This window comes from Stigmatopora argus, chromosome 4, assembly GCF_051989625.1.
Source record: "Stigmatopora argus isolate UIUO_Sarg chromosome 4, RoL_Sarg_1.0, whole genome shotgun sequence".
In the NCBI taxonomy this organism is placed as follows: Eukaryota; Metazoa; Chordata; class Actinopteri; order Syngnathiformes; family Syngnathidae; genus Stigmatopora; species Stigmatopora argus.
In genome coordinates this window covers 7,764,695-7,792,394 of record NC_135390.1, presented here as the reverse complement: position 1 = coordinate 7,792,394, position 27,700 = coordinate 7,764,695, and the positions used below count along the sequence as shown (strand labels likewise).

Sequence of the window (27,700 nt, the reverse complement as noted above, 5' to 3'; positions counted from 1 at the left end):
GTTTTTTAGGGGGGAAAGCCATACTATACTATGTCGTTTTTTAGGGAAAAAGCCTTCCTCTACTATGTCGTTTTTCAAGGAAAAAAAAGCCATGCTATACTATGTCGTTTTTTAGGGGGGAAAAGCCATACTATACTATGTCTTTTTTTAAGAAAAAAAGCCTTACTATACTATGTCGTTTTTTAAGAAAAAAAGCCATACTATACTATGTCGTTTTTTAAAGGAAAAAAGCCATACTATACTATGTCGTTTTTTAGGGGGAAAAGCCATACTATACTATGTCGTTTTTTAGGGAAAAAGCCTTCCTCTACTATGTCATTTTTCAAGAAAAAAAGCCATGCTATACTATGTCGTTTTTTTAGGGGGAAAAAGCCATGCTATACTATGTCGTTTTTTTAGGAAAAAAAGCCTTACTATACTATGTCGTTTTTTAAGAAAAAAAGCCTTACTATACATGGTCTTTTTTTAAGAAAAAAGCCTAACTATACATGGTTTTTTTTTGTAAATAAAAAGCCTTACTATACTATGTCGTTTTTAAAGACAAAAAGCCTTACTATACTGTGTTGTTTTTAAAGAAAATAAGCCTTACTATACTATGTCGTCTTTAAAGAAAAAAGCCTATACTATGTTGTTTTTTAAGAAAAAAGCCTTACTATACTATGTCGTTTTTTACGAAAAAAAGCCTTACAATACTATGTCGTTTTTTACGAAAAAAAGCCTTACAATACTATGTCGTTTTTTTTAAGAAAAAAGCCTTACAATACTATGTCATTTTTTAAGAAAAAAAGCCTTACTATACTATGTCGTCTTTTAAGAAAAACGCTTTACTGTACATGGTCGGTTTTTTTAAATAAAAAAGCCTTACTATACATGGTCATTTTTTAATAAAAACCCTTAATATACATGGTCATTTTTAAAGAAAAAAGCCTGACTATATATACATAGTATTTATTTTTTAAACAAATAAAAGCTTTACTTTACATAGACCACTTTTTTTAAAAGAAAAAGCCTTACGATGTCCAGCCATTCAAGTCATTTTGCATGCCAGCTTTACGTTTGTACCAAATCTCGGGGTATTCTTTGCTCAGTTATGAAGCACGTCTAATAAGATGAATAAATATTTGACATTATCGTCGACAAGGAAAAAGAGTGTCGCCAAACTTTCGTCAAAACATATAGTATACGTCATTTTGAAGATTTATTCCCAAAATGATCTTAAACATCTCTGTTACAATTTTCCAGCTCCTATCCTACCAGACTGTTTTAAAGCACGCCATGATTGTGGTGTCCTTCCTCTCCCTCCCAACTTGACTTTTAACCAAGCTTGCATGGTGAACTCATTTGAGCCTCACATTTGTGAAGTCTAGCCTTAGGAGTCCCCTAGTGGCCCCTGCCTTGCGTAACAAGCACTGTGGTGGTGGTGTGTGTGTGTGTGTGTGTGTGTGTGTGTGTGTGTGGGGGGGGGGGGGGGGGGGGGGGGGTCTGTGGCAAGTGATCTCTAGGGAATATGACTGTGATCTGACCATCTCCTGGGTCCTGTTAATTTCTTCTCCTCTCTCAAAGCCACAGCACTCCTCCTCTGTTAACTTATTCCTTTTCCACGTAGTGCTCTCCTCCACTACTTCACCATTTTCGTTCCTCTCTTTATGTTAGGTATGCTGTCAACGGGGACATCAGCAGTCTCATTAGAAGCTGGTGGAGGTTGTGTATTTTTGTTGGTGACATGCAGTAGATGTCCATATCAGTGTTGTGTTTCGAAAAAAAACAGTCCATTACCTAAACACTGCTTTTTTGTTTTGCTGTTTTTCCAACCACCGTACACTTAAAGATTCTCTATGATCCCATAAGCACTTGATTCTACATTCAACAGCAAATCAGGAATTAATATGAATGACAAGGCAGAAGCTTAATCGGACAATCTCGCAGGGGTTCACCATCCATCACCAAGATGCACTTTAAATCTCCATTTTTAATCTGTATGAACACTCAGATTAAATAGATGTTGCTGTCGGTGAAATGTATGCACTCTACAAGTCAATGAAGAGCTGACCATTTGTTTTTATTTTTTTACAAAACACAAAAGTTCAGCCGTTTCTGATCTTTTCAAGACCTACTTAAAGAATGTGGCACTCAAGTGACAAGCAATTAAAGACAGAGACAGTAATGAATACAAGACAAAGGTCTTGAACTGGAACCAACCTGCTGGTGGCTCCTCAATTATTAGAACATCCAGGCCACTGAACACTTAGGGTGGACAGTTTGACCACACCTATGGGACTAAACTTAACTGCCCTCAAGTCCCTTTAGCGAAACACTGAAGCTTCTTGATCGATATGATCATCTTCTACTAAGTAGTTCCTCCTGCCCTGCTCTCTACCCTTGCCGTGTGGTTGAACTAACAAGAGGCTGAAATATTAAGGAGAGATGGGGGTTTGGTGCTCTTAGTGGGTTAAAGTTGAGAAGGCGAATGGAAGGGAGGCAAACGGGATGACTCCACACGAGTGATAAGAGCACATGTGTTGTCAGTGTAGGCGTCAAATGTGCCTTATTGTTCATATTCACATGGAGGAACAAAGGCGAGGTGTCAGACAACTATAGTTCATAATAATTTGATGCCGGCCAAGTGTCAGTCATCCACGAGTGCTAAGCATCTTTAAGCGTTCATCCGTTGGAATGTCACATGGCATAGTACAAATGGGACAGTATCTGCTAGACTATAAATATATCAGATAGATAGGGGTAGAATAATCAATTGAAAGAAATAAGGTAACAAGACTGGGGGTACAATGGAAATCGAAAGAATATGCATGTGTAGCTTATAAACAGAAGAATTTGTCACTAAAAATGGTGTTAGACAAGTAAGAAACCACTGTTTAAATTGACAGTTTGCATCCCCAAAGCTAACTATTTATTATGTGAATCAAATCCAATAGTGTCGCTACACTAATATGGATTTCTCATGCATTGAAATTTGATGCTGGCATCAATGATCTTTGAAAGGTGGCAGCGCTGCACATTGATGCAACCGCAGTGTGGTCACCAGTGGCGTACCGTCAGGGCTTTCAAGGCCTTCTCTGCTGGATTAAGAAATATCTGAATCATATATTATATTTTGTCCATCAATACTTATTGAATAATTCCAAATTGTCTGTTAGCTTCCTTTCATTGCTTTTCCCCCTGGTTGCACTGCTTCCAGATGTGTGTTTTCATATTGAAGCATTTAACCAATCACATTTCAGCCATTATTTGTTGCCAAGGTCAGAAATCTGCCTCAAGGCCTTCACAATCAGTTCTGCAGGCTCTGCTACATTAAACAAGCATTGATAAGACTGTTGCTTTAACCAATCAAATTTCGAGTTGGCAACACCACAATGCCTTCTCGCAGGCGTAGGGATATGTCATCGCTTTCACCAACTATGATTGGCTAGTGATAGAGTAGGCGGACCAAAGCCAAAGTGAGCCAGCCAGAGATCGCAAACTCCACCCACAATTGTCGACGGAGGAAAACAAATGGATTTGGTTGCAGATTCGCTCACAAAGCCATTTTCCAGACGGACTTTTCCAGAAAAAAATGGGCATCATTAAGAAAGGGTGGTCAACTCCGAAGCTAGCAAGCCTGTTACAGCCGAGAAAAGGGTGTGTCCGCCACTTTCAGTTCACTAACTACGATCGCTACTCCTGGCTCACGGGCTCCTTACTACATAAATGGTTGTTATTATTTAAGGAAAAGACTTGGTCTTTTTATTTTTTTTAATAGAAAATTGTTCATTCATTTTCTATATTGCTCGTCCTTGCTTACTGGAAAAGTGGGTGCACTTCGTGGTGCAGAGGTTCATTTGCCTGACTGCCATGCGGGCAAGTCCGGTTCGACTCCTGGCGTGGTGTCATTTTCCCTTAAATAGAAGCAACCGTGTGTACTCAAGGGTTTCCAAAAACGACAAGGTAAGGTGTGGCCACTTCATGGTGTAAAGGTTTGTTCACCTGACTTCCGTGTGGGCAGGTGTGGTTTGAATCCCGGTTGGGAAACATTTTCCCTTATTTATTTATATATATATATATATATATATATATATATATATATATATATATATATATATATATATATATATATATATATATATATATATATATATATATATATACACATATATATACATATATATACATATATATATATATATATATATATATATATATATATATATATATATATATATATATATATATATATATGTGTGTAGTCAACACTTTCCAATAATGAATAAGTAAAGTGTGGCCATTCATGGTGTAGCGGTTCCCTTCCCTGACTGCCATGTGACTGTTAGTTTTGACATTCAGCATTAGCTTCGATGGCCATAGAAAAGAAGGAGGATGGATATTGTGTACTGGTAAAAAGGATTTTTGGTGAGTAAAATATGGCTATATTCCTAAATAATATTTCAATTGTATGATGTTATTATTGATGATTTTTATGTGTCGTAGCTGTAGCTGCAGTAGAGGTTTTATAGCCATAAAATAGTTTTTGAGGGTTGGATTGATTCCAACAGCTGAAGGCGTCGCTAGGAAATTCAGGGACCGCCAGTGGTGGTCACTCACTTTGTTCCCTTGATTCTTTTGTTTCTCTGTTGAGCACCTAAATTGTTGAATATGGCTCTCTCTTTTTTCTAAGCACTCAACCTGATCAGAGATGTAAAAATACTGAATGTCTGATTTAGAGATTTTCAGCACAAGCAATACTAACGTGTGCACTGGATATAAATATTAGGATGCCAATGTTACTGTCTATTCGCTATAGGGCCAAGCAAGATGCCCATATGTTCCCACAACAACAACAAAATGATTATTTTGCTACTTCGACAGTGTTTAATTATGGTACAGTCACAGTGGTTTAGCGATGAACAGTGACAGGGATGGACAATGCTGTCTGAATATTGGCCAAGAGAGATGTATCACCATTGTTCTCTAATTGGAATGAAATAGGAACAAATGAAACATGCAGAAGTAATTTTACATCTTACACAGTCTGTCCATTTAAATTAATGCAAAATGAATGTGAGCTCCAACAGAGTATTCATAGAGTAAGATTGTGGTCAGATGTGAGCTCCTTCAACAATGCAAGCTTTCTTTTGAGATTTCAGGACTTCCTTGGTGCCACAATCAGCATCCATTTTTTTAAATTTATACACATCCAGATTGAAACGTAACCGGTTCATCCGAGCCTCATCACAGTGTTGACAGATGACAACTAATGGCGGGTCTTTGATGGAGAATTTGAACAGATCTTATCAAGCGCTCAGTGTGTGTTTGTGATTTGTGACAGCACTTTGAAGTGTCGTAAAGATGCTTACGGCCGTGCACACAGATGCACACACGCACGTCATGTTTGCTAGCGTTCTCAAATGTGTCACAATGAAAATGCCCCCCCAGGCATTCTTCATTTACTGTCACAGCCATTAGACATGGAAGGGGAGAAAAATAAGAGATTGTATCAGTAACGCATGAGCTCCAGTAATTAGCCTCATGATGCAAGTTATGTGTATGTGCAGCTGGGCGTGTGCAGGCATGTGTGTTTGTGCAACAAAGACATAGTAGGACATCAATGTACTGTATATGGACATGATCTCATCACCTGAGCTGTGTAAACTAGAAGCATCATTTGCAGAGATGTGGGGCAGATTTTTCATTTAATTGTCAACCTCTCTCTGATTTGATACCATACGATAATATCTGCATTAATTTAAATGAACTAACATGAGCTGTAGTAACTTATTGGAGGCACAACATGCTGATTTCACTAAAAGCCTTAGATATGCCTCTCCCTCCCAGCAACTCCGTATAGTTTATGGAAACAAAAAAGTGCCAACAAGGGTTTACTTTTATACCGAGTTTACTGAGTTTTTTGGAGAAGAGTTACAAGCAAATGTATGTGTTATATTGTATCTACATAAATATTTTGTGTGCGCAACCAAGTGGATGAAGTATATAGGAACATCTGTTACCAGTATTGTGCCCAGATCCCAATGGGATATGCCATGGGGTGGCCAAGAACAAGGCCAAGGTTCTGTGGGACTTCAACTTCAAGACTAACAAACACCTCCTGGCCAACTAACCAGACTTTTGGTGGTGGTGGACAAAGAGCAGGAGACATTGATGTTGGTAGATGTGGCAATAACACCTGACATCAACATCAGGGAGAAGAAACATGAGAGGAGGGAGAAGTACTAAGGGCTGAAGGAGTAGATGGAAGGGATGTGGTAGGTGAAGGCAGGTGTGTTCCCATTGTAGTGGTGGGCTCAAACTGGGAGAATGGCAACAGGAGATCTCAGGAACAACATCTGAAGCCTCAGTCTAGAAAAGGGCAGTCTGGGGAACAGTTAAGATACTGTAAAGAATCCTCAAATCCCCAGGCCCAAAGTTGAGGACGACACAGATACACCCACGAGGGTGAGAACGATTTTTTTAAATACATATATAAATGCCATATGTAGGGATGTGCGTGCAGCGTGTGTGGTTGTGTTTGGTCTAGATTTGAACAAAGTACAAAAATTAAGCCCAGACAGTCCCATAAAAAGAAGAGCAATTTATCTTGTACTTGTATCACCTCCGATAATCTCAATTTAGAATAGACATTTTTTTTTTACAATTGCACCGCGGGAAAATGTAGGACCATACTGTGCTGAAGAAATTGCTTCAAAGAATAAGGGTCTGCAGAAGCTGCTAGCTGTTGTGATTTATTGAAAGAAGAAAATTTGGGGCCACAACAACACATTTCATATAGAAAACAAGGATTGTGGTGGTATTGCACCCGCAAATCACTTGGCAATCCGCAGGTAATTTTACCAGGCACCATTTCCATTACCAAGAAATAGTACTACTTTGTAATACAAGTTTGTGTCTTTGTTATAGTTTGAATTGGCCACGTGAAGTTATTGAACAGTAAACAATGGCCATTAGTTGCCGTGCTTTTAATTTAGAAAAAATAAACACCAATTATGCAATCATTACAAACCTTAATCAATACTAAAATGTCTGAGCACATTTCAAAATGTAACTCAAATGCACGTAATGGAAACAAAAAGTCAGCTTTTCAATGTTTTTCCCTTTTTCCACTTAGGTAGCAGTATCATGTAGCATGTAATTTTGTCCTTTTCGATGTCAGCTCACTTTTAAAAACATCTTTGAAGAAAATAAAAGGTTCATTTAGCACTATTTTAGAAGACCAATAGCACATGAAGAAAATAAGGTGAATGAACGTTTTATATTTGCATTGAAAATATATAATACTTTGCATTAGTGCATTTGAATTTATCAAGAGCCATTCTTTTTTTTAATAAAATAGTCATGATCAACATACACTATGCCTCTGTGTTTAAATTAAAAATATGACATGCCTTCTCATCCGTCATATGTCTTTGCTCTAAGAGAATGGAACAAAAACAGCATTATAATTATGTTTTAAAAATAAACAGTCTGTGAACATAAAACTCATAAAGTGTGGCAGGTTGCCATGATCTTGCTGGATATCCTTACCCAAAATACTCATGGTTCTTCTGCATGGTTGTCCTTTGTCTGTGTTGGCCCAGGTCTGAGTTCTGGTCATCATCAAGTATTGTGAACTGAGCCTAACACAAACACAGAGCAGTCACAGTGTGACACAGTGAGCGACAACCACGAAGCTTTTTGGTCTCCGCTAAACGCTGCTGACATGTCAGAGAGTTTAGCCAGTCCTCCACTCTTTTACCACAGAGAGGACCCACCACACGCATCAGTGAGTAGCTCCCAAATCATAGACTCACACACTCAGGAAGAAAATTTCATGTTCAGATGTTCTTGTTTTGAACAAAAATAGTGCCATCCCCAAATGTGTTTGTTCAGGGTTAAACAGACTTTTGCATGTTCTGAAGTTACTTGGTCTACCTGCTCACACATGATGTACACATCTTCTGCTTGATTAAGAACCACAACAGTCAGTGTGATATTTTGACAACTTATAATCAATTAATTTAAACTTTCATAGACACGATGCTGTTGTATTTTCGTGACAGTGACCTATGTGCATACCAAGACTTTGCTGATGATTTAGTGGTTATACGCTTTGCAAGAACACTTTCGTGAAAAAAAAATCACATTTTCACTTATGACTGAAGCCTGGTCTAACAAGCCATTTAGATTTTGGAAGTATATGAAAATGCAGCCCTCTGCAGTTTCGTGCAGTTAGCCCAGATGCCTTAGGCTAGTGGCCTCAAAATATATCATCTTTACTTCCTGGCCATATAACAGTGATGTATTCATTCATCCATTCATTTTCTGAACCGTGTTATCCTCACAAGGGTCGCAGGAGTGCTGGAGCCTTTCCCATCTGACTTCAGCATGGGGGGGATGCACAATCACACCCATAGTGACTGAGACTTTTTGAAAATATTAGAAAATGGCTTTGTTGTGAAATGATACTATGATGATCTTTATTATTTTTGTTTAGTTGCCTGGTAATGCTAATGTGTTTTTGGAATTAAAATGCCCAAAGAATTAGTTTTTAATCTTAGATCTTAGATGGGTTAATGGCGAGTGGTAGGGTTTATAAGTTTGATCAAGTGCAAGCACAAGATTGAAGTCAATAAAAACTTTGTCCATGGTAATAGATGCGGCTAGTGCACAGTATTATACTGTACACTGTTGGATTATGACCAGTGAAAATGACTCCTCCCAGATGATCAGGAGTCATATAAGACTGTGGTTTCTTTATGACATCTGTGGTGACTTCCTTCCACCAACCTGCGCATCAACATATTTTATCTCTGGCATTTTTAATACTAACATATCTCAGTTTGTAGAGGGGCTGTATCCCTTTTGGCAGGTGTGTTGGGGGCCTCAGACACAGTGCAGGGACGTGGGGGTATTGTCGAGGGCGGCCCCTAGAGAGAATCAAGTGCAAAATCAGTGAGGCAGGTTGCGACGGTGCAACTTAAGTACGAGGACCTTGCATCCGCATGGCAGGGTGGGATGGGACTAACTGCCTCAGGGTCGACTTTAGGGCTCTGACTGCAGGCCAACATTTGCATCAGACCACATTTCTTTTCCAGTAGTAACGTCTCTAGTGGCCGCCACAACTGGCCTGCATTTGGGGGAGGGCAATATTTGCTTGAAAGTGCAAATCCCTCGTGCTAATGTTGCTGTTTTTATCCTTCTGTGGTGGAAGACACAAACATACATTCCCGCTTGCTGACACTCCTGAGAAGGAACATTACCGCGACAAGCAGGTGAGCACATAAATACTGAGGGGACATTTTCATTACTCCCCATAATATTACACCGTTCTCTGCTTTCATATGATTCCAAATCTACCATTTTTCAGGCAGTAAAATGACATCTGAAGAGGTTTATGGAAAATGTTCATATTTGTATTTACATTCAAATAATAAGTACCATAACACATTGTCATCCATCATTCTCACAGCTATTCTAATCAGTTCATCTATTCTCAGTCTGACAGATTTCTTGGATTTTTGGTGTGGAGGGATTCATTTTTAAGTGTGATTCTGTATTTCATCAAAAGATTGGTGAAGCATCGATGCATATTTTTGGACAGCAAAGCATCTATGAATGTATTTGCATAACGTTTCGTATAGGCCATTCATAGGTGACTTTTTAGAAAAAAAATCTGCAATATAGTTGAAATGAGTTAAAAGTTTAGACTAGGTGTAGATCTTACTTTTACGGAAAGTATGGCTTTTTTTTTTAGCAAATTTACAAGGGGCAATTGGTGTCAATGTGATAGGGGGTGGTAGCAAAGGACATGTTTTATTACTTAATTGAGTAGAGTTCCAGCCAGTTCTGTAAATGAGGAGTGACAGTAGAGCGCTATCGCAAAGCAACCTAGCTAATTATGTTCGTCGCTCTGCGTTGCTGATGCTCAAACAAAGACTCTCAGCAACACTTTGTTGGATTAAAGCAATTTTGGTTCCACTGCAGGAGCCGTGTTGTGCACAGCCTGATATTACTGACTGCTTATCAACTTCGACTTCCATCTCCAGGCCCAGTCCAACAAGTTTGCAATGCCACAATTAACGTGCATAATAACAAGGCAATCAAAAACAAAAACAAGCGTGTTTGAAGCACTCTGTCCTGGTGAGAGGTGCAATCATGCTCAGGGCAATTAGAAAGGTTTGTTGTTCTCTACAGCCATGTTAGGTACCTGTGGGATGCTGATTGACTCAACAATCTAATTAGGTTTCATGATGTCTGTTCAACAACACGTTGCAATTGGCTGTGAGGTGTGTTTGGTGTGCAGAGCAACAAGGTCATCGTCACGGGTGGCTGCGCCTGACAGTCGCATATCTTGTTGTGCTTCAGACATCGAACATTCTTAACAAACCAAGAGGTGGTCAACCTTGCGTTGTCTTGTTATTTGGTTGGGATAGAAGGTTTACTAGAGCAGTGTGTGGCTAGCACAAACGGAGGGTTTGGGGTACAAACTCATTTTTTTCTGCTCCTTGCTTTCTTGGATTTTCTATAGGTAAACTTGCTACCACATCCCAAACGTATACATGTGATGTTAATTAAATATACTAAATATTTATATCTATGCTCCAAATTTGGGTTGCCCTAAGCACCAAATATTATTTTGATTAATCGACTAATCGGCTCTTACATAAATCCTGTTTCTTTTTTATTGTCCTATTGCTCTGGTCTAATCATTTTAGCTGTAATTGTGCATTGAAACAAACCCCAAAAAGTGTAGAAATGTTTGACTGAATGACAGTATTTTCAAAAGCAATTTGCAAATATTCTTGTTTAAAATCTCTCATCTCATCTCATTTTCTGAACTGCTTTATCCTTATTAGGGTCGCGGGGGGTACTGGGGCCTATCCCAGCTGACTCCGGGCCAGAGGCAGGGGACACCCCGAATCGGTGGCCAGTCGATCGTAGGGCACAAGGAGACGGACAACCATGCATATTCACACCCATACCTAGGGGCAATTTAGAGTGTCCATTCAGCCTGCCAAGCATGTTTTTGGAATGTAGGAGGAAACCGGGGTACCCAGAGGAAACCCATGCAGGCCCGGGGAGAACTTGCAAACTCCACACAGGTGGGCGTTACCTGGATTTGAACCCAGGACCCCAGAGCTGTGAGGCCGACGCGGCAACCATTCACTCCACCGTCCCTTGTTTAAAATCTCTCTGAAATAATAACAAAACAATTTGTCTGATTTAATAGATACTGTTAAGAGGTTCAGCAAACAGAATTTGGACAATTCTTAGGTAAACAAAAATATTCTTATCTGTTTTATTTATTTTCTTGCCCATCAACTCAGCAAAAGCTAACGAGAAATGTGATAAGTTCCATAGTAAAATAATAACCAATGATATTATGAGGCTGCACGGGGCAATGCACATGGGGTTCTCAACCTTACCCATATGGAATCGGTACCTGACAATGTAGGTGCAAAAATATGCTCATGAATTCATTTTAGGAGTCTGAGAAATATTGCAATCATGTCAAATCATATTATTCATGGCGAATATGTCTTGTGACTTCTAAACAGACCTCCCAGACTAACGTTTAGCTGGTGATTTTTCCAGGAAAATGGACTGCAAACAAAAAAAGCAGAAGAAATGAACACCACTGTTGCAGTTACATTCTGACAATGATGTTGAACAAACAAATCTTTGCAGTGCTCTGTGGTGACCTTCCACACACTTGATGAATAAGAGGAGTAAAGACCTGCATCGTGAGCTGCATACGATGGACGTCACAGACGTTTGAGACGAGGGGGCAGCCGGCGACTGTCACACAGAGGATCAACACAGTCAGGGCAAAGTCTCCGTAGACTAATTATTTCTGTGACAAAGTGGAAAGTGTGCCAGCACTGTCCCACCCAATCACATGTGGTGCTCATCTGAGAAACTCGGTGAAAGCTACATTTTCCTCTGCTTAACTAAGGTGAAGCGAGGAGAAGCTCTGATTAAAGTGGTGCACAGTGAGGAGAATCCATTGTGCCGTCCACCTTTGGGACCCTCCTTAAGTGGCTTTAAATAAGATAATAAGGGCGATGTACACAGAAAAAGAAGACTATGTCTTCTGACATTACTGCGACGGCTATGTTAGTGGCGATATCTTTTTTGGGGGGGTGGCAGGGGTTGGAGGACGTGGTGGGTTAGTCTGCCAGTAATGAGACAGGGCTGCCTTCCCCTGCCGGCCTAATTAATCCTATATTTTCATAGCGTAAAATCAGTGCTCGCAGTGCAGCCTTCCACTGGCCGGAGAAGGGAGACTTCAGTGGAGTCACTATCTGTTACCCCATCTCTCTCTTTCTTCTGACTCCCTCTTTCCTTCTCTCCTCATTCTTTCCTTCTGCAATTTATTACACTGGTACCAGGAGTGGAGTGAAACCTCCCAGTACGGAGCTATCTGTCATCTCTACATTATCAGGAAAACACACTGCCTTCCATATTGCGCTACAAGGGGCTCCAGCAAATTACTATTTTTTATGGGACATGATAAAGGAAATGCTGCCTTATGTTCAAATGTTTTATTGTCTTAGAGCAAGAGGGAAGGACTGAGTGGTGTAGATTACTGTATGGGTTTTGATCCGTATGTGTGTGGGTTTTTGTATATTGTCTGTACTGTTGTAGCTGACAGTGTGATGATTGGTTAGAGTCACATAAAAATATGTTTCTAAGGGGTTAAAATGCAATAAACAAGTAATGCACTGCCACATGATATAATAACTCTGAGGAAGATGGGAAGAGAGAGCAAGCAGCCTTAATTGCTGCCATGTGGTCAAATCTAACTTTAGGGTTTTTATTTTTATTTTTTATTTTGTTACACTGACAGATGTGCAACATAATTTTGTATCAGAATATACAGGAAAAAAAAACATTATTGTTCATTTTCTGGAATTTTCAGACCATTTGTTGTTCTTTGTAATGTGCCATAGTAAAGAGCAATTTTGTTATTATTATTGTTCCTTTTTATTCTAGTATCTTATAATTATTTTGTATAAGTTCCTTGTCTGTCACTATTGAACAGACCCATATTGATCAGATGAAGGTCGGCCCGAACTACAATTTATTACAATCTACAACTAGAACATTATTGGACAGGCATGTTTCACACTTAATATTCTGTACCGCTTATCTTCACAAGAGTTGTGGGGGGTGCTGGAGCCTATCTCAGCTAACTACGTGAACCAGGAGACACCCTGTATAGCAGGGCACAAGGAGACCGACAACCATTAACACACACTCATACCTAGGGGCAATTTAGAGTGTTCAACCAGTCTATCCTGCGTGTTTTTAGGAAGTGGGAGGAAACTGGTGTACCTGGAGAAAAAACACCCAAACCCAAGGAGAACATGCAAACTCCACACATTAAGGACCAACCTGGGATCGAACCCTCAACCCCTGAACTGTGAGGCCAATGCACTAGCCACTCTCCAACGGGTTGCCCATAAATAATAAATATTATATGTAAATATAGTTTTCATTTCGACTTTTTATTCTGTGTCATTTTGCAACGAAGGAGGTATACGCAAAACAGTTATCATTTACAAATCATATAATTCATTCATCTCATCTACTTTTCTGAACCGCTTAACCAGCTGATTTCGGGCCAGAGGTGGCGGACACGCTGAATAGGGCACGAGGAGATACCATTCATGTTTTTTTTGGAATGTGGGCGGAAACCGGGGTACCCAGAAAAAACCTACACAGGCCCGGGGAAAACATGCAAACTCCTCACTGGTTGACCAACCTGGATTTGAACCCAGGACCCCAGAGCTGTGAGGCTGGCGTGCTAACTGCTCAATCCGCCAGTCCTCCATCATAGCATTACAATAAATCAATTCATTTTTCATTCATTAATTTTCGTTCAATCTATTCTCACAAGGGTCGCAGAGGGTGCTGGAGCCAGCTGACCTTGGGAACGAGGAGACAGATAACCATTCACGCTCACACTCATACATATGGGCAATTTAGCATGTTAAACCAACTTGCCGTGCATGTTTTTGGAATGTGGGAAGAAACCGGAGTACCCGGCGAAAACCCATGCTAGCCCAGGGAGAACATGCAAACTCCACACAGGAGGACTGACCTGGATTTGAACCCAGGACCCCAGAAGGGTGAGGCCGACGTGCTAACCACTCATCCGCTGAGCTGAAATATTTTCATTCTAGCAATACCCACTCATAATATCACAAACATAAAATAGGAGTTGCAAATCTAACTATGGTCCTATGAATTTCAAACAACTTCTGGATTGTTTTGCCAATCAGAATTCTCCTGCTTCTGCGAAAAGATTCTGTGTATGACCATTCCTCTGATGAAACCTAGACTTCACCTACTCAAGAAAGGCCCACAAGTGACATTTTTGGCATCCATTCTCCAACTGCGCAGGCAAAAGGGGATCATTTAGTGCTCCTGGCAGTCAGCGGGGATTTAAAAGAACTCAGATTCCCAAATGACTTGTTAAAGACAAGCTACACAAAAACACAAATTGATTAAATCATCTCAGACACATCAAAGGTGGACACTATATGTCCATTCTTTTCAGATGAATGTCAGATACACCCCAAAACCCAGTGATGCATAAGTATAGTGAATGCCTTCAAACAGATGCAATAGAGAAAATAAGGCCGATGTCCATGTGCTTTTCGCAGTTAGTGATGTTGCATGACATGAATTGTTTTTTTATGTCGACAGCACCTTGGCGAAGGGGAATGCATGAAGGGTTGCAGTGCTCTTCCGCTCAGTGGCATTGAAGCCTTGCTGCAGAAAGCATCCCTGAGATGATAAAGAGAGCAAAGTGAAAAGTCACATCCTGTCACGTCTCGTGATCAGCAGGCTGAAATGTGAGGCCTGCAAGGCCTTGAGGGTGACATCCTCTATATACCAACACACCACAACGTACACCAGAGGATGAAGGAGGCAGAGAAATGCGGAGGGTCTAGTGAAGAGGAAAAGAGGATGGAATAGAGCAGGGCTGGCGAACAATTTAAACACAAAGAGCAAAAAATGCAAACTGTGAGAGTCAAAGAGCCACACCCACAGAGATGATTGGAGATCTCTTATGTCAGAAGCAGTATTAAAAAAACACATCTGCCAAATTATGTAGAAAATATAATTTTTTATAGCCACATGAATTTTGGCCGGGAGCCGCATGCGGCTCGAGAGCCACGTGTTTGCCATCAGTGCAATATAGGGATGAAAAACCTCCTGTTAAATTTGAATGTGTTATATCAACTGATCCCTCCCCATCTTTGCTAAAAAAAAACATCCAGTTCTCTTCTTCTATCTCTCCGTATGAATAGCTGTCAGTGTGAGACAGATACTCCACCTCAAAGTGACAGGCCCTCAAACGACTTGGCGAGGAAACCAAGCATTAATTAAGTCATTGCCGGACTGTAATTTCCTTGAGAAGTGAAAAAAAATGCACGAGAAAAGGTTACGGAGACCTTTTCTGTGTCAAAATTACCATTTGTCATGAATATTAATGCATCTAATGAAGACAACCTTTGCTTCATCAAGAATGTTCTGGAGTAGGATGCCACACTGATAGACTGTCCCTGGCTGTTTTTCTCCTTCAGTCAGAAGGAGAAACTGGCAAACACACACACACATGCATATACATTCCATGATTTACACATATAAGTCACACACATACTGACATCGTTTTCCTTGCGGTGCACCATTCCCTTCAAATGGGAGGAAGTATGTTTGATCAAATGGACCACCAATGCTTAAATCCAGTGCATTCAATTGCAAAACAGAAACAAATTTGAATATGTTACAAACAATAGCAGCATTCATCCTATATTTTTACAAACTGTTCGTTCACTTTTAATCTAATGATATAGTCAGTTATTGAAAATAGATTCATCAAATGTAAATGAGCTGAAACTGCTGTATAACGTGCGGGGAGGCAATTTCCGTTAAAAAGTAAATTAACCACATTTTATATACGGCACTGCCTCTGTTTTTTTCCCTGTAAAAATCCTTTCATGTTTCTGACATCATACATATATACATACACATATATACTAAATCTATTTGATTTAGTTTCATCAGCTTTGTATGTAGTGTTCAGAAAATTCAAAATAGCAACCACTTATTTGTCTCTCAGGAAATCCAACATTATGAAGTGCTTAAATGAAGACAGACCAACCAACAGAGTGAGATTAAGTAGTACAGAGGATGGATGGATAGAAGTCAATTTCAAATAAATACAAGCAGCAGCAGTGCTTCACAACAACGCTCTCTTAAAGCACTTGACATATGAAGCGGGTCTCCAAGCACACTCTGCACACCTTAAATAAAACTAAGCAAATCCCACAGGAAAAAGGACGATGAGACAGAGGAGAGGAAAGCAAAACTCATTGAGGAGCACATGGTTGGATAAAATACAGAAATGCATTCGGAGAGAAATGAAGAAACAATATGTTCCATCAACATTTGCATTAGCAATAATCCTATGGTAATTAGCAGTAATTATGAAGTAACATTTTAGAAAAACTATTTGTGGTATTCCTTTATAGCAGATGGCACTGCTGTTGTTGCCTGCAGTCTGAGAGTACAGGATCCTTACAAGGAAAGAATGAAAAAAGAGAGAGAGAGGAAAAGAAAGAAAGTAAGAAAAAAGAAAAACAAAGATATAGAGAATGGCAATCGACTTAATGTAGTATGACCGTCCTTATTATGACATGAATTCAAACTGTTTTAAAATATAGTATTCCTATGGTTTATACAAGCTGTTTTGTGCAGCGTTTCTTAAAGTACCATTGACTATCTTTACATAAAATTAACATAGCATCCATTTTCATCCATTTACAGTACGTCATCCGTATTAATCCATTTACAGTACCTCTCTCTGAGCCATTTTTGTTAGCCTGATGAATTTTAACTTTGGTACACAAATTACTGCAACTTAGTTGTGCTTAATTTTTCAGCTTAGCATCTAGAGTCGAATAGAAAGCACTCATCTCATCTCATTTTCTGAACCGCTTTATCCTCATTAGGGTCACGGGGGAGTGCTGGAGCCTATCCCAGACAACTCCGGGCCAGAGGTCGTGGACACATGTTTTTGGAATGTGGGAGGAAACCGGACTACCCAGAGGAAACGCACGCAGGCCCAGGGAGAACATACAAACTTCACACAGGTGGACGTGACCTGGATTTGAACCCAGGACCCCAGATCTGTGAGGCCGACGCACTAACCACCCATGCCACCGGGCCGCACATAGAAAGCACTGTGCAAAAAAATTGTCTGAAGAACAGTGGGGTTGACTAACACACTGCTGTTCAAGGACATTATCCGACTGTACTGTAATACCCTTCTATCGGCTTCCTCTTTAAAAATGTGTCTCCTTCCAATGAGAAAGCAGTGGTTAACAGTTTAAAATTGAGACTAAAATCAATACTGTATATTTGACAGAGATGTATTCTTTTTCTATTTTAAGCAATGCGTATGTTATTACCATTTGCACTAAATTTATGGCACTACTCCACTGTAAAAGCAATTTACATGTTATTTTGGGTCAGCTTCAATCACATAAAATAAAATTATCTTTTTCTAACATAGAGAAATCCACCACATATGTATATGCAAAGTTGCATTCTTTGTGTACCGTTTCTATATCTTGCCATCATGCCACCCATGTTTAAAACCCTGAATGATCAAATACTCATTCGTCTGATTCAACAGTGAAAAATAAGCTTGAAGTAACTATGAATTGTGAATGAATGATCTTAAGACCGTAGCAATTCACAACTTGAATAAGATTTATGTATTCATATGTACCGCTTTATCTTCACAAGGGTAGAGGTTAGGTGCGAGAGCTCAGCACAGCTTATCATATGCCTGCCAAACAACTCTTAGGCACAAAATGAGTCAAGCAAACATTTATGCTTACATTCACATCTTTGGAGTGTTGCGTCAACCTACCGTGCATGTTTGTGCGATGTGTGAAGAAACTGGTGTACCTGGAGACGCAGGCATGGGACGAACATGCAAACCTCATATATAGCAGGGGTAACTGTTGGTATGCCACTAGAAAAGGGGTGGGCAAACAATTTCACAATGGGCAGTGGGTGTGGGTTTTCATTCCAACCCATAAAGAGGAAATGTTTTCACCAATCTGGTGTCCTGCAAGTGCAATCAGCAGATTGCATTCAGGTGGTTCTTGTTTTCTGCAGAAATCTCATTGATCAAAGTGTCTGTGCTGGATTGGTTGGAACAAAAACCTGAACCCACAGCGGCCCTCGAGGACTGGTTTGCCCACCCCATGCACTAGAAGAACTCACAGTCTCAACTCCACTGATCAAAGTGGAAGATGCTGTCACCAACGCACCCTAAAACTAAAAACTACATTATAACACTCCATTTTACCATGGAATTTGAGATAAAGTCTGAATGTTATCGATACATGATAATTTCAGTATGCCAGGATGCCTTCTGTTTCCGGGCAGTGCTTCTTTAAATACTTAATCCATGCTTTGCACTAATGTATATAACCTTCTGTTGACCTTGATTAGTAGGAGAAATTTCTAGTATTTTTTATTCAACTTTTTTGTACAAATATTGAGAAAAACATGCTTATATAAGGAATCTTTCTGTCTAAAGAATCATGGTAATGTAAATATGAGTTTCCATTATTGAATTAATGATGTAGGGTACATATTATTTTGAGATGCACTTTGATGTCACACAAGTAAAAATGAAAAAAAAAAATCCATGATTTTTTTAAAATTCACATATGTAATACGGCATCTCCAGAAGGTTATTGTTTTAGTCCAGGCCAAGAGAACAGTTCCAAATATCTGAATACTCTATGACATACTTAACAAAATGTCAATCATTTTAATTATTCATTTCAGTGGCTTCAAATACTGTTTATGGACTCCCAGTTGCTGATCATAGATGTTGAGCAGGTGACAATTTGGATAGCAATTTTACAAAAATTGCGCCATCTGTGGTTGGCAGACTAATTAATATTACAAATATACATATAATAAAATATCCTGTTTAAAAGGGAACACTTGTATTTGACTTAAATGAGATTAAAGATACGTTTTTTTCCATGTCTAAAATTAAAAAATATATGGAACATTCTTACTTCCAAACAATAAGTGACGTCAAATTCAATTCCTTTGAATTGCCTTTATGTTTGAAATGCTGTGATCAGTGTGTTATTTCAAATGAGTTTAACGCTCTCTTAGGCTCTGGCCTCCTTTGAGTGAAAAAAAATATTATCGAAGTAAAAGTTTGAGTAAGAAATCCCACAGTTTGAAGAGAGTGAGCCTGCTAAGAACAAAACATAACTGAAATGTTCAATTTAACGTCAAACACTAACTTTTTATTTCATTATTGGTTCCATCCTGAGGTGGGGGAGAATAAAGAAAAAATAATTGGTCATTTTGAGGTACAAGGAAAGATATTCTTTGTTGTAAATCTGCATATGAGTTAGAGCCATACATTATAATGAATAATACATCCATATCTCATTCATAGCCACGGGTGGTAGGGATTAGATAAAGCGCCATAAATAAGCTTCAAAGCTCGCCGTATGCCATTTTGTTACACCTCACCATGGCGGCTTCGCTTTAATCACAAACTTAGCCTTAGCCGGTACGGCCCTTTTGTTTTGATTGCTGGTGTCGCCATTAGTGCGGGGTGGTAGAGTCTGTACACACACCGTCATTTACCCAATTAACACAGGACTCACACTGGGAGTCAACAGAGAACAAAGCTCAGGAAAGGTTTGCTTTTTACTGATGCCTGCCATTACAATGACTGAACAAAAATAGAGACATTTGCAGAGGCCATTGGAAGGTTTCTTTTAAAGATTACTCACTGTACAGAAAATTACATCTGTTTGATAGAAAGAGCATTGTTTTCATTTCTTTCTGTCAAATTATAAAGCTGGAAAGTCAATAGTTAAAGGTTTTAACTGTCTCTGCTTAGGCTATCATTTCTGTAATTTACATCTCCTCAGTTAATTTTAAATCAAAGCAGCCAGGTTTGGAACAATGACTTTTCCTAGTATAATATAAATATATATTTAAAAAATATCTCTCTCTCTCTCTATATATATACAGACGCTCCCCTACTTACGAACATTCAACTTACGAACAACGGTACATACGAACATGTCTGCAAATTGCGTTTAAGTCCAAAAATGTTCGCAAGTCCAATTTTGTATTTCGCGTCTTTTTCGGAGTAGTACTTCTTTCCGCCGCTAATACCGACGCCTGGCGCTGTGAGAGCTCAGCTCACCCAGCATCTACCTTCCGCATTGCAACGAAGAAGAAGTGCGTGAATGTATCTCCAGTGTGCAAAGAACCTTTTTCATTTGTATCATTAAATATCTCATGCATCCAATATTGAATATGGTTGGTAAAAAGCTAAAGGCTTCTATTGAGGGAGTTGCAAGGAAGAGGCAAGCCATTTCATTTGAAACGAGTGGCAATAATAACGAAGCTTGATGCGCGTCAGAAAGTGGTGAGCGTTGCACATTCAGTACCATTTATAAACAGAAAGATCGAGCAGCAGGACCCAAATATTGAACGTTGCACAAAGTTTGCAAATCAATTGAATGATGCCATACAGTGCTACTGCATCATTTATGATGAAAAAAAGAAGAAAACTGTGCAATCGTCATTAGGTCGCTTCTTTTGGCCAGTTTCTAATACATAAATCTATCTCTCTCTCTACAGTACTGTACATATTCTCTCCATTTTATTAAATGTTCTTTTTTTTCAGTACAAACCAATGCGTGTTACTTATACAAGCCTTAAACATACAAATGCACTTATATAAACCTTCAATATACTTATATAGGCCTTAAACATAAATTATAATACAAAATATAGCACTAAATCAACTTACAAACAAATTCAACTTATGAACAATCGCTCGGAACCAATTGCGTTCGTAAGTTGAGGAGTGTCTGTATATATATATCAAATATATAGATTTTTTTTAATATATGTGTGTATGATGAGAAAGTAGTGTAGTGCTTAAAAGGGTTGTTTCTCGTTCATTGTTTCTATTGCAGTTGCGCTTTTATTGTGTTTGAGACAGGATTTTTTTCAAGCAATTTCAGTTTTATTGCTGGTTGATATTTTCAGATGCTTGTGGCAGAATGTAGCCTTATTTCATGCTGCGACAAGCGTCATAATATAATGTTGTCAGGCAACACAAGTGTTGTGATGTTGGTTGGTGCGTGCTGTGGTCTGACTACAATTCAGATTATCACACACTGCTTGCCTGTGGGTTATTGGACATTTTGGCAACAAAGATGGAGTTTTGCTGTGTGTGGATGCCCTCGTTCCTCACCACCAGTCCTATTGTCCTGCTGGGATGACTATTTTGATTCTAACGACGATCAAAATTGTCCAAGTTAGTGGGGCTACGCTCTTTTCTCATGCATAATATGCTTTCTTTGTATTCTCGGAACAGCGAAAACCTATAATTACGATTGACACCTTGTTGGCCGGATACTATATTGCTCCACAGAGCGATATAGCCGTGGGAAAGAAGCAGATGGGCCAGTTTTAGTACAGTGTGAATTGGACAATTGGAAGTCAAGATCAAGTGATTAGTGGTCAGCCAATGTGAAGCATTAAATATCAATCTAGAGGAGTAAAGGTCATTTATCCAGTCAACTATTTGGTTCAACTCCCAATAAAAATCAAGTATGATTCAATGTTTTGCCAAAATTCATTTTATGTATATATATTTTTTTAAATTTGGGAGGCACCTATTTTTCAAGCATATAGTTTCAGTCCAAAGCCTACAAAGAGAACAGTTGCAGTGAATCATTTAATTTTCAAAGCCTCATTGTGTGGAGTTTGCATGTTCTTCCTGGGCTTGCATAGGTTTTCTCCAGGTACTCTGGTTTCCTCCCATATCCCAAAAACATGCAGTAGGCTGGTTGAACACTCCTATTCCCCCTAGGTTTGAGTGTAAGTGTTAATTGTCCGTCTTCTTGTGCCCTGCATTTGGCTGGCCACCGATTCAAGGTGCCCGTAGTTAGCTGGGATAGGCTCCCGCACCCCCCACGATCCTTGTGAGGATAAGCAGTTTGGCAAATGAATGAATATTTCAACTGAAATGGTCAGAATTTTTCTTATTAGAAATTGAACTTGTGCTTTTGTTCCTAAAGTAACCTGGGGTTGTGAACATTGCAGCAACCATGGACTAAAAAACTCCTTTCTTTTGGTCAAAGGCATTTCAGGATCCAAAGAGAACTTATTGTATAATTCACTTGCATGAGCAGACACTTGTTGCATAATCACATGATAGAAGTTTTTACAATTTCAAACTTTATCATTTCTAACAGACTCCTGGTGGAGTTCTCAAACAACTTGTATTCTAATGTGAGTAAATTGGAACTGATTCCTGTCACCAACACCCAATGGCTCACTTGGCAAGGAGAGGCATGTTCTATCACATTTGACTGTGGCAACATGATTTTATATTTAGGATTTTTTTCAAAGGACGATTGCTTGTAATTTTTTTAGAAAGCAAGCCAGCAAGCAAACTTTATGTAGCACTTTTCCCAAACAGCACTCACACAGTGCTTTTCATGTATCACGTTCACTCGGACATTCTTATAATCAATGGGCCGGTGGGTGGCTGCTATGCATGGAGCTACCAGGCCCACTGGGAGCAAAAACAGAATAAAATGTTTTATTTAAATATTCATTCAATCATTTTCAACGCCATTTGTCCTTGCCCGGGTTGCAGGGTAATGGAACGTATCCCAGCTGACTTTGGGCGAAAGACGAGCGACACCAGGGGCTCTCGAGCCGCGTGTGGCTTCCGACCAAAATGAATGCGGCTCTTTGCTTCTCATCATATTTTGTATATACTGTGGCTCTTTGCCTCGTTTCATGTTTCTCTTATTTTTATTCTTTCTTAAAACACATTAAAATTCATCAGAGCCCATTAAAAACATAATAAGGGGAAGAAAATGTTATGGTGAATATGGTTTTAATATGGGTGGCAGGTCACTGGCTCTTTGACTCTCACAGTTTAAAATTTTTGCTCTTTGTGTCTAACTTGTTTGCCACCCCTGCAAGACACCTTAGACCGGTCGCCAGTCAGTCACAGGGCACACATAGACAGACAACCATTCCCACTCACAATCACACTGCCACCGAGAGGGAATCAATTCTATGCTTACCACACTAAACTCAAGTGAAAAAAAAACACTGCACCATTAGATGGCTAAATATTAGGCTCTGTGAAAACCAGGATTAGAAACTTGTATTCAAAGTGAATGACAAAATGTTGTAAGCCTCAAACCAATTACTCGCTCGCATGGATTTAAAACATTTTTCCAATGATTTTTATGAGAAAATATGGTGTTTATAAACATATGCTGCAAAAGAACCTCAGCTTTTCTTTATCGCTACAAATATGGCGGGCTGGTAGGCGATTGTTTTGCAAGTCCGTTTCACAATTCTGAGATCGAGGTTTTCACATCCCAAAAACATGCATGGTAAGCTGGTTGAACACTCTAAATTGCCCCTAGGTATGAGTGTGAATGTGAATGGTTGTCCGTCCCCTTGAACCCCACGATTGATTGGCGACCGATTAAGAGTGTCCTCCTACCTGGTGCCCGTAGTTAGCTGGGATAGGCTCTAGCACTTCTCGCGACCCTTGTGAGGATAAGTGGTATGGAAAATGAATGAATATATCATATACTGTTTTGGTTCCAACAGGGATCTTAATTTGGAAATTATTTAGGTTACCTTGCATTTGCATGGGCTTAGTTGTCTCTTATATAAAGTAGATGGTATTTGTTTCCTTGGAGACTGACAAAAAAGGTAAAAAGTGTTCTTGAATTTACTCGATATTTGTCAAAAGTTTTGTGTCCCCCAGAATTAAAAGGAGTTTCGGCTATAGATCTATATTTTTCACGTTTGTCTTGCATTGGTCCAGTAAGTTGTAATTTATCAGTCCATATGTGCACGTAGACATCCTTTGAAGTAAATTGCTGCATGCGTGTAAGGAGACATATACTGTACCTTTATGAAATGTCTGGGGAGTTAGAGAAAGATGTTGTATTGAGCAAAAGCTAGCCACAGTGATTGAACTGGTCTATTAAAACAACCTTTGTTTTTGTTACACAGAAGGCGAAAAAGAACAAGGCTGACAGAGCACAGACTGGATGTCAATCTGAGTGAGGAGTTGTGCTGTTTGATTATGGTTTTTTCTTGAAATTGAGTTTCTCATTACTGTGCTAGACCACACAGAGGAGTGAAGCGGAGCAACAGTGTCTGAGCCCAGGGGCCCCAGGAACCACAGGGGTCCCTACTTTGATGGAAGCCTGAGTGAGCATCATTAGAACAGATAACATGATGGGGTCAAAAATATGTAAACCCCAAGCAAAGCTCAAACTGCTAAACAACTGAAGTTTCACACAGTTTTTACTGTGACTTGTGTTTATATGAAAACATGTTTAACTTGCCAGTGGAACTACATAACCTGAACTATCAACATAATGTCTGAGTAACCGGCAAAGAAAAAAAATGGATGGAGAACAAGAAAGTGTTGCACTGTAGAATATCACAATCCAGTTAACAAAGAGGGCTAGCTAATAATGTGAGCCATTTATCTTTTTTTGCAAAGTTCAATCCTTGATGAATTAAAAAGAACTGCAAGGTCCTCTGTTTTTGGCACAATAAAAAAATAAGAGTTGCGTTTAAAATATTTAATAAAGTGACTGGAGCATTTAAGGACACTGGCATATGTTAATAAGACCAATATTCTCACAGCAAGGAGAAGGAACAATTGTGCTCTAAACCATCTCTAGCCGTCAAAGGTCAACCATATTTTTGGAATATCATAGCAGTGGACCGACACTAAATCTGTCCAAAGAATAGGGAGGGTACCAAAGAGAAAGAGTGGCCAATAAAATTTGGTGCCTGCCTAATTACAACACTATATATAAGTGGGAGGATGTAGAAGGATTTTAATATTTCATCGTGTGGCTTTATGCAAGTTGCTGTCAAGTTAGAATATGCCATCGGAAGAACATTTGTGAGGTCAGTATTTCACATTTTATAAGTTTGTCATTAGAAGAAAGCACCCAACCAACCATAGCTCAAAGTTTCAGTACCTCTTAATGGAAATTAATTAAACAATATCACCGACTAATTATTCTAAAAGGCATTAGTCACATAATTACTAAGTCTTCACAATGAACCATGCAGGAATTTGATATAATGATTTTGGATGATGAAGACTCTTACACTGTACCTTACTTGCCTGAGTTCTACGTGTTACACTCCAAAACAATGGTGAGGCCTGTCATAGCCGCAATCCACAAACATGGCTGACATGATACACCATGGGGGTTAGGATAAGAGCATGTTTTTATTCCTATATTTCAGTTTGCACAAAATGCCAGGTATTGAAAGAATGCCAAAATTTAGTAGTTTTTCTTTGTTATTATTACTTATTTTACTTCCTGGTTAATCAAAATTAAAAATGATTCATTGGTGTGGCTAATGAAGGGTGAGAATGAACTCCAGTATCTATACCTTTGTCTGTATTCTTTCTAAATTATAATGTTGCTTTTCCTTTGACCCAGTTATGCTAGGTGTGAAATTTTGTGTAGTTAGTATTGTGCATTATAATGTTATCCTTAGATTATTCCTCCTTTTTACCAATTCACTGTCAAGAATTAAGTGCTAAAGTGTTGTAAGGTATGTGCTGACTGTAAAGTAAACCATCAATAAATGAGTTTATTTTCAAACATAAGGCGCACCTGTCTCATTAGTGCATAAATGTGCTGATTTTGTATAATAATTGTAATTATTGTTGCAATAATTATCTTTTTTTATGTTTTTATTCATGAATGTGTCTTGTGCACTTGACTGAAGCAGTATAATTATGCCCCAACAAATTAGGTTCGAGGTCATTAAGCACCTTAAATACGGTAATTTAAAAAAAATAAAATGCTCCTTTTCCAACACAGTACTTTACATTCTTAAAACACAAAGTATGAAATGAAAAAGTATTGTGAATAACATGTTTTCTACTCAAGAAATAACATCTGTGTTACATTCTATGTAAGTGTTACTGCGACACCTGTCAATTATTTCTATGAAAAAATTCTAGATAAAAACCTGAATTGGTAAATATTTTTAATATTAAATCCTTAATATCGAGTGTCTGTGCAGATTGTAATTCTAATTTACTTAATCTTTCCAACACGAGTATCAATTGAATGCCAAACAAGTGCCAGCAAGTATACAGTTTGTATATGTGTGTTTGCGTGCATGTTGGGGGTCTTGGAAGACTTCTCTATTTCTCCTTGCTCTCTGGGTGTGTGTGTTCCCGGTCGGTGATGAGCCCCTGTCTCTGACATGATGCTGCTCTGTTAAGGTCAAGCCCTACAGAATGTCAGGGATGATGACACGCACTGAAAGGTTTGATCTAATCCCTCCATTTCCTCTTTCCCCCGGATCCCTCCAACCGGACCCCCACCCCCACGCTTTTCAGCCCACTCACTCACAAGCTCAAAAGACAGACATATACCAGCCTTCACCTACCGTCTGCGTCAAGACTCGTTGTGGGTGTTTGTATAAATAGTGTCAAGGCAGGCCATCCCACTCGTGAGACCGAATCAGAAACGTTTCAAGACACTGTGTATTTGTCTGCGTGTTGAGCCAGTTTTATAACAACACTTCTCACTTCTTTCTCGCTCACTATATTCAAAGTGTTCAGATTAATAGAATTTTGGATGTAAGGGCTTTATTTCTCATATACGTATTTTATTCTGATAGGACTCTCGTCATGACAACTCAGTGATAAATATTCCATGTCCAATGTGGCCCTACGATTGGCTGTGGACCAAGTTAGCGTTAGTTCCAACTTTTGCCCTAAGTCAGCTGAGATAGGCTCCGGCACCCTGCCACCCTGGCAAGGATAAGTGGCGTTGAAAATGGATGGATGTACGGCCAATGTGTTTGATACCTTTATGAGTGTCTCAAATTTCAGGGATTTTAAAACCGCATTTTTCCCTCTTCACAATAAATACACTGTAATGCATTCGATAGCAGCGTAAAATTTGTGATATAAAATCAATTAAGAGAAAATTAGTTTGGAAAATGAAACTGTTTCACATGTTAGGAAAACTATTGCAGCACTCAAATATATATACATATAATTTTCTGAGCAGTTTAGATTTACTTACGCAATCTGTTCTTTATCCATTTAACGAGGACAATTTTTTTTAGAAATTTATAGAAATTTGTTGTACCTATCTGTTTTCTCAACTTTGTTAGGCTAACAGGGAAAGTGGAGCTAATCCCAGTTTTCTATTGATACACCTAGTACTACTAGTTGCCATCTTATAGTAGAACAGAATAACAAATCATTGCAGATTTGTTAACCAGCCACCCAAAATGCCACTTTTGAAAAAATGACTTGTGCTTTTCAACATGCACGTGACTCAAAGCGTAATCATATAATGAACCTAAAACAAACAACCTTGGCAAATAAAAGATCGCCACGGGCTACAACATCTGCCAAGATCTACTTTAGTCTATTTTTTCCCAGTAGCTGCCCTGTACACTGGACAAAGTAAAGAAAGAATGCTCGCCATTCAAGATGTCTGCCTTCCTCTGTGCCTGCTCAAGCTGTCATTTATCCTCTCACCTCTGTGGATTGCGTCTGGAACCGAGGAAG

At 39.1% G+C, this 27,700-nt stretch overlaps 2 long non-coding RNA genes across 2 annotated transcripts in view; one reads left to right on the top strand and one right to left on the bottom strand.

Moving 5' to 3' along the window:
* The window catches only part of LOC144072733 (uncharacterized), a 46,009-nt gene extending 27,945 nt beyond the window's left edge, over positions 1–18,064 (bottom strand). The window contains exons 1-2 of the long non-coding RNA XR_013299914.1: positions 17,939–18,064; positions 7,531–7,622 (exon numbers count right to left, since the gene is read on the bottom strand). This is a non-coding gene — a long non-coding RNA (uncharacterized LOC144072733). The remainder of the gene's footprint in view (positions 1–7,530; positions 7,623–17,938) is intronic.
* Positions 18,065–20,212: 2,148 nt separating this feature from the next.
* LOC144073384 (uncharacterized) lies at positions 20,213–25,768 on the top strand. The gene is made up of 2 exons (XR_013300070.1): positions 20,213–20,494; positions 24,136–25,768. It is a non-coding gene; the product is annotated as an uncharacterized LOC144073384 (long non-coding RNA).
* The last annotated feature ends 1,932 nt before the right edge of the window (positions 25,769–27,700 follow it).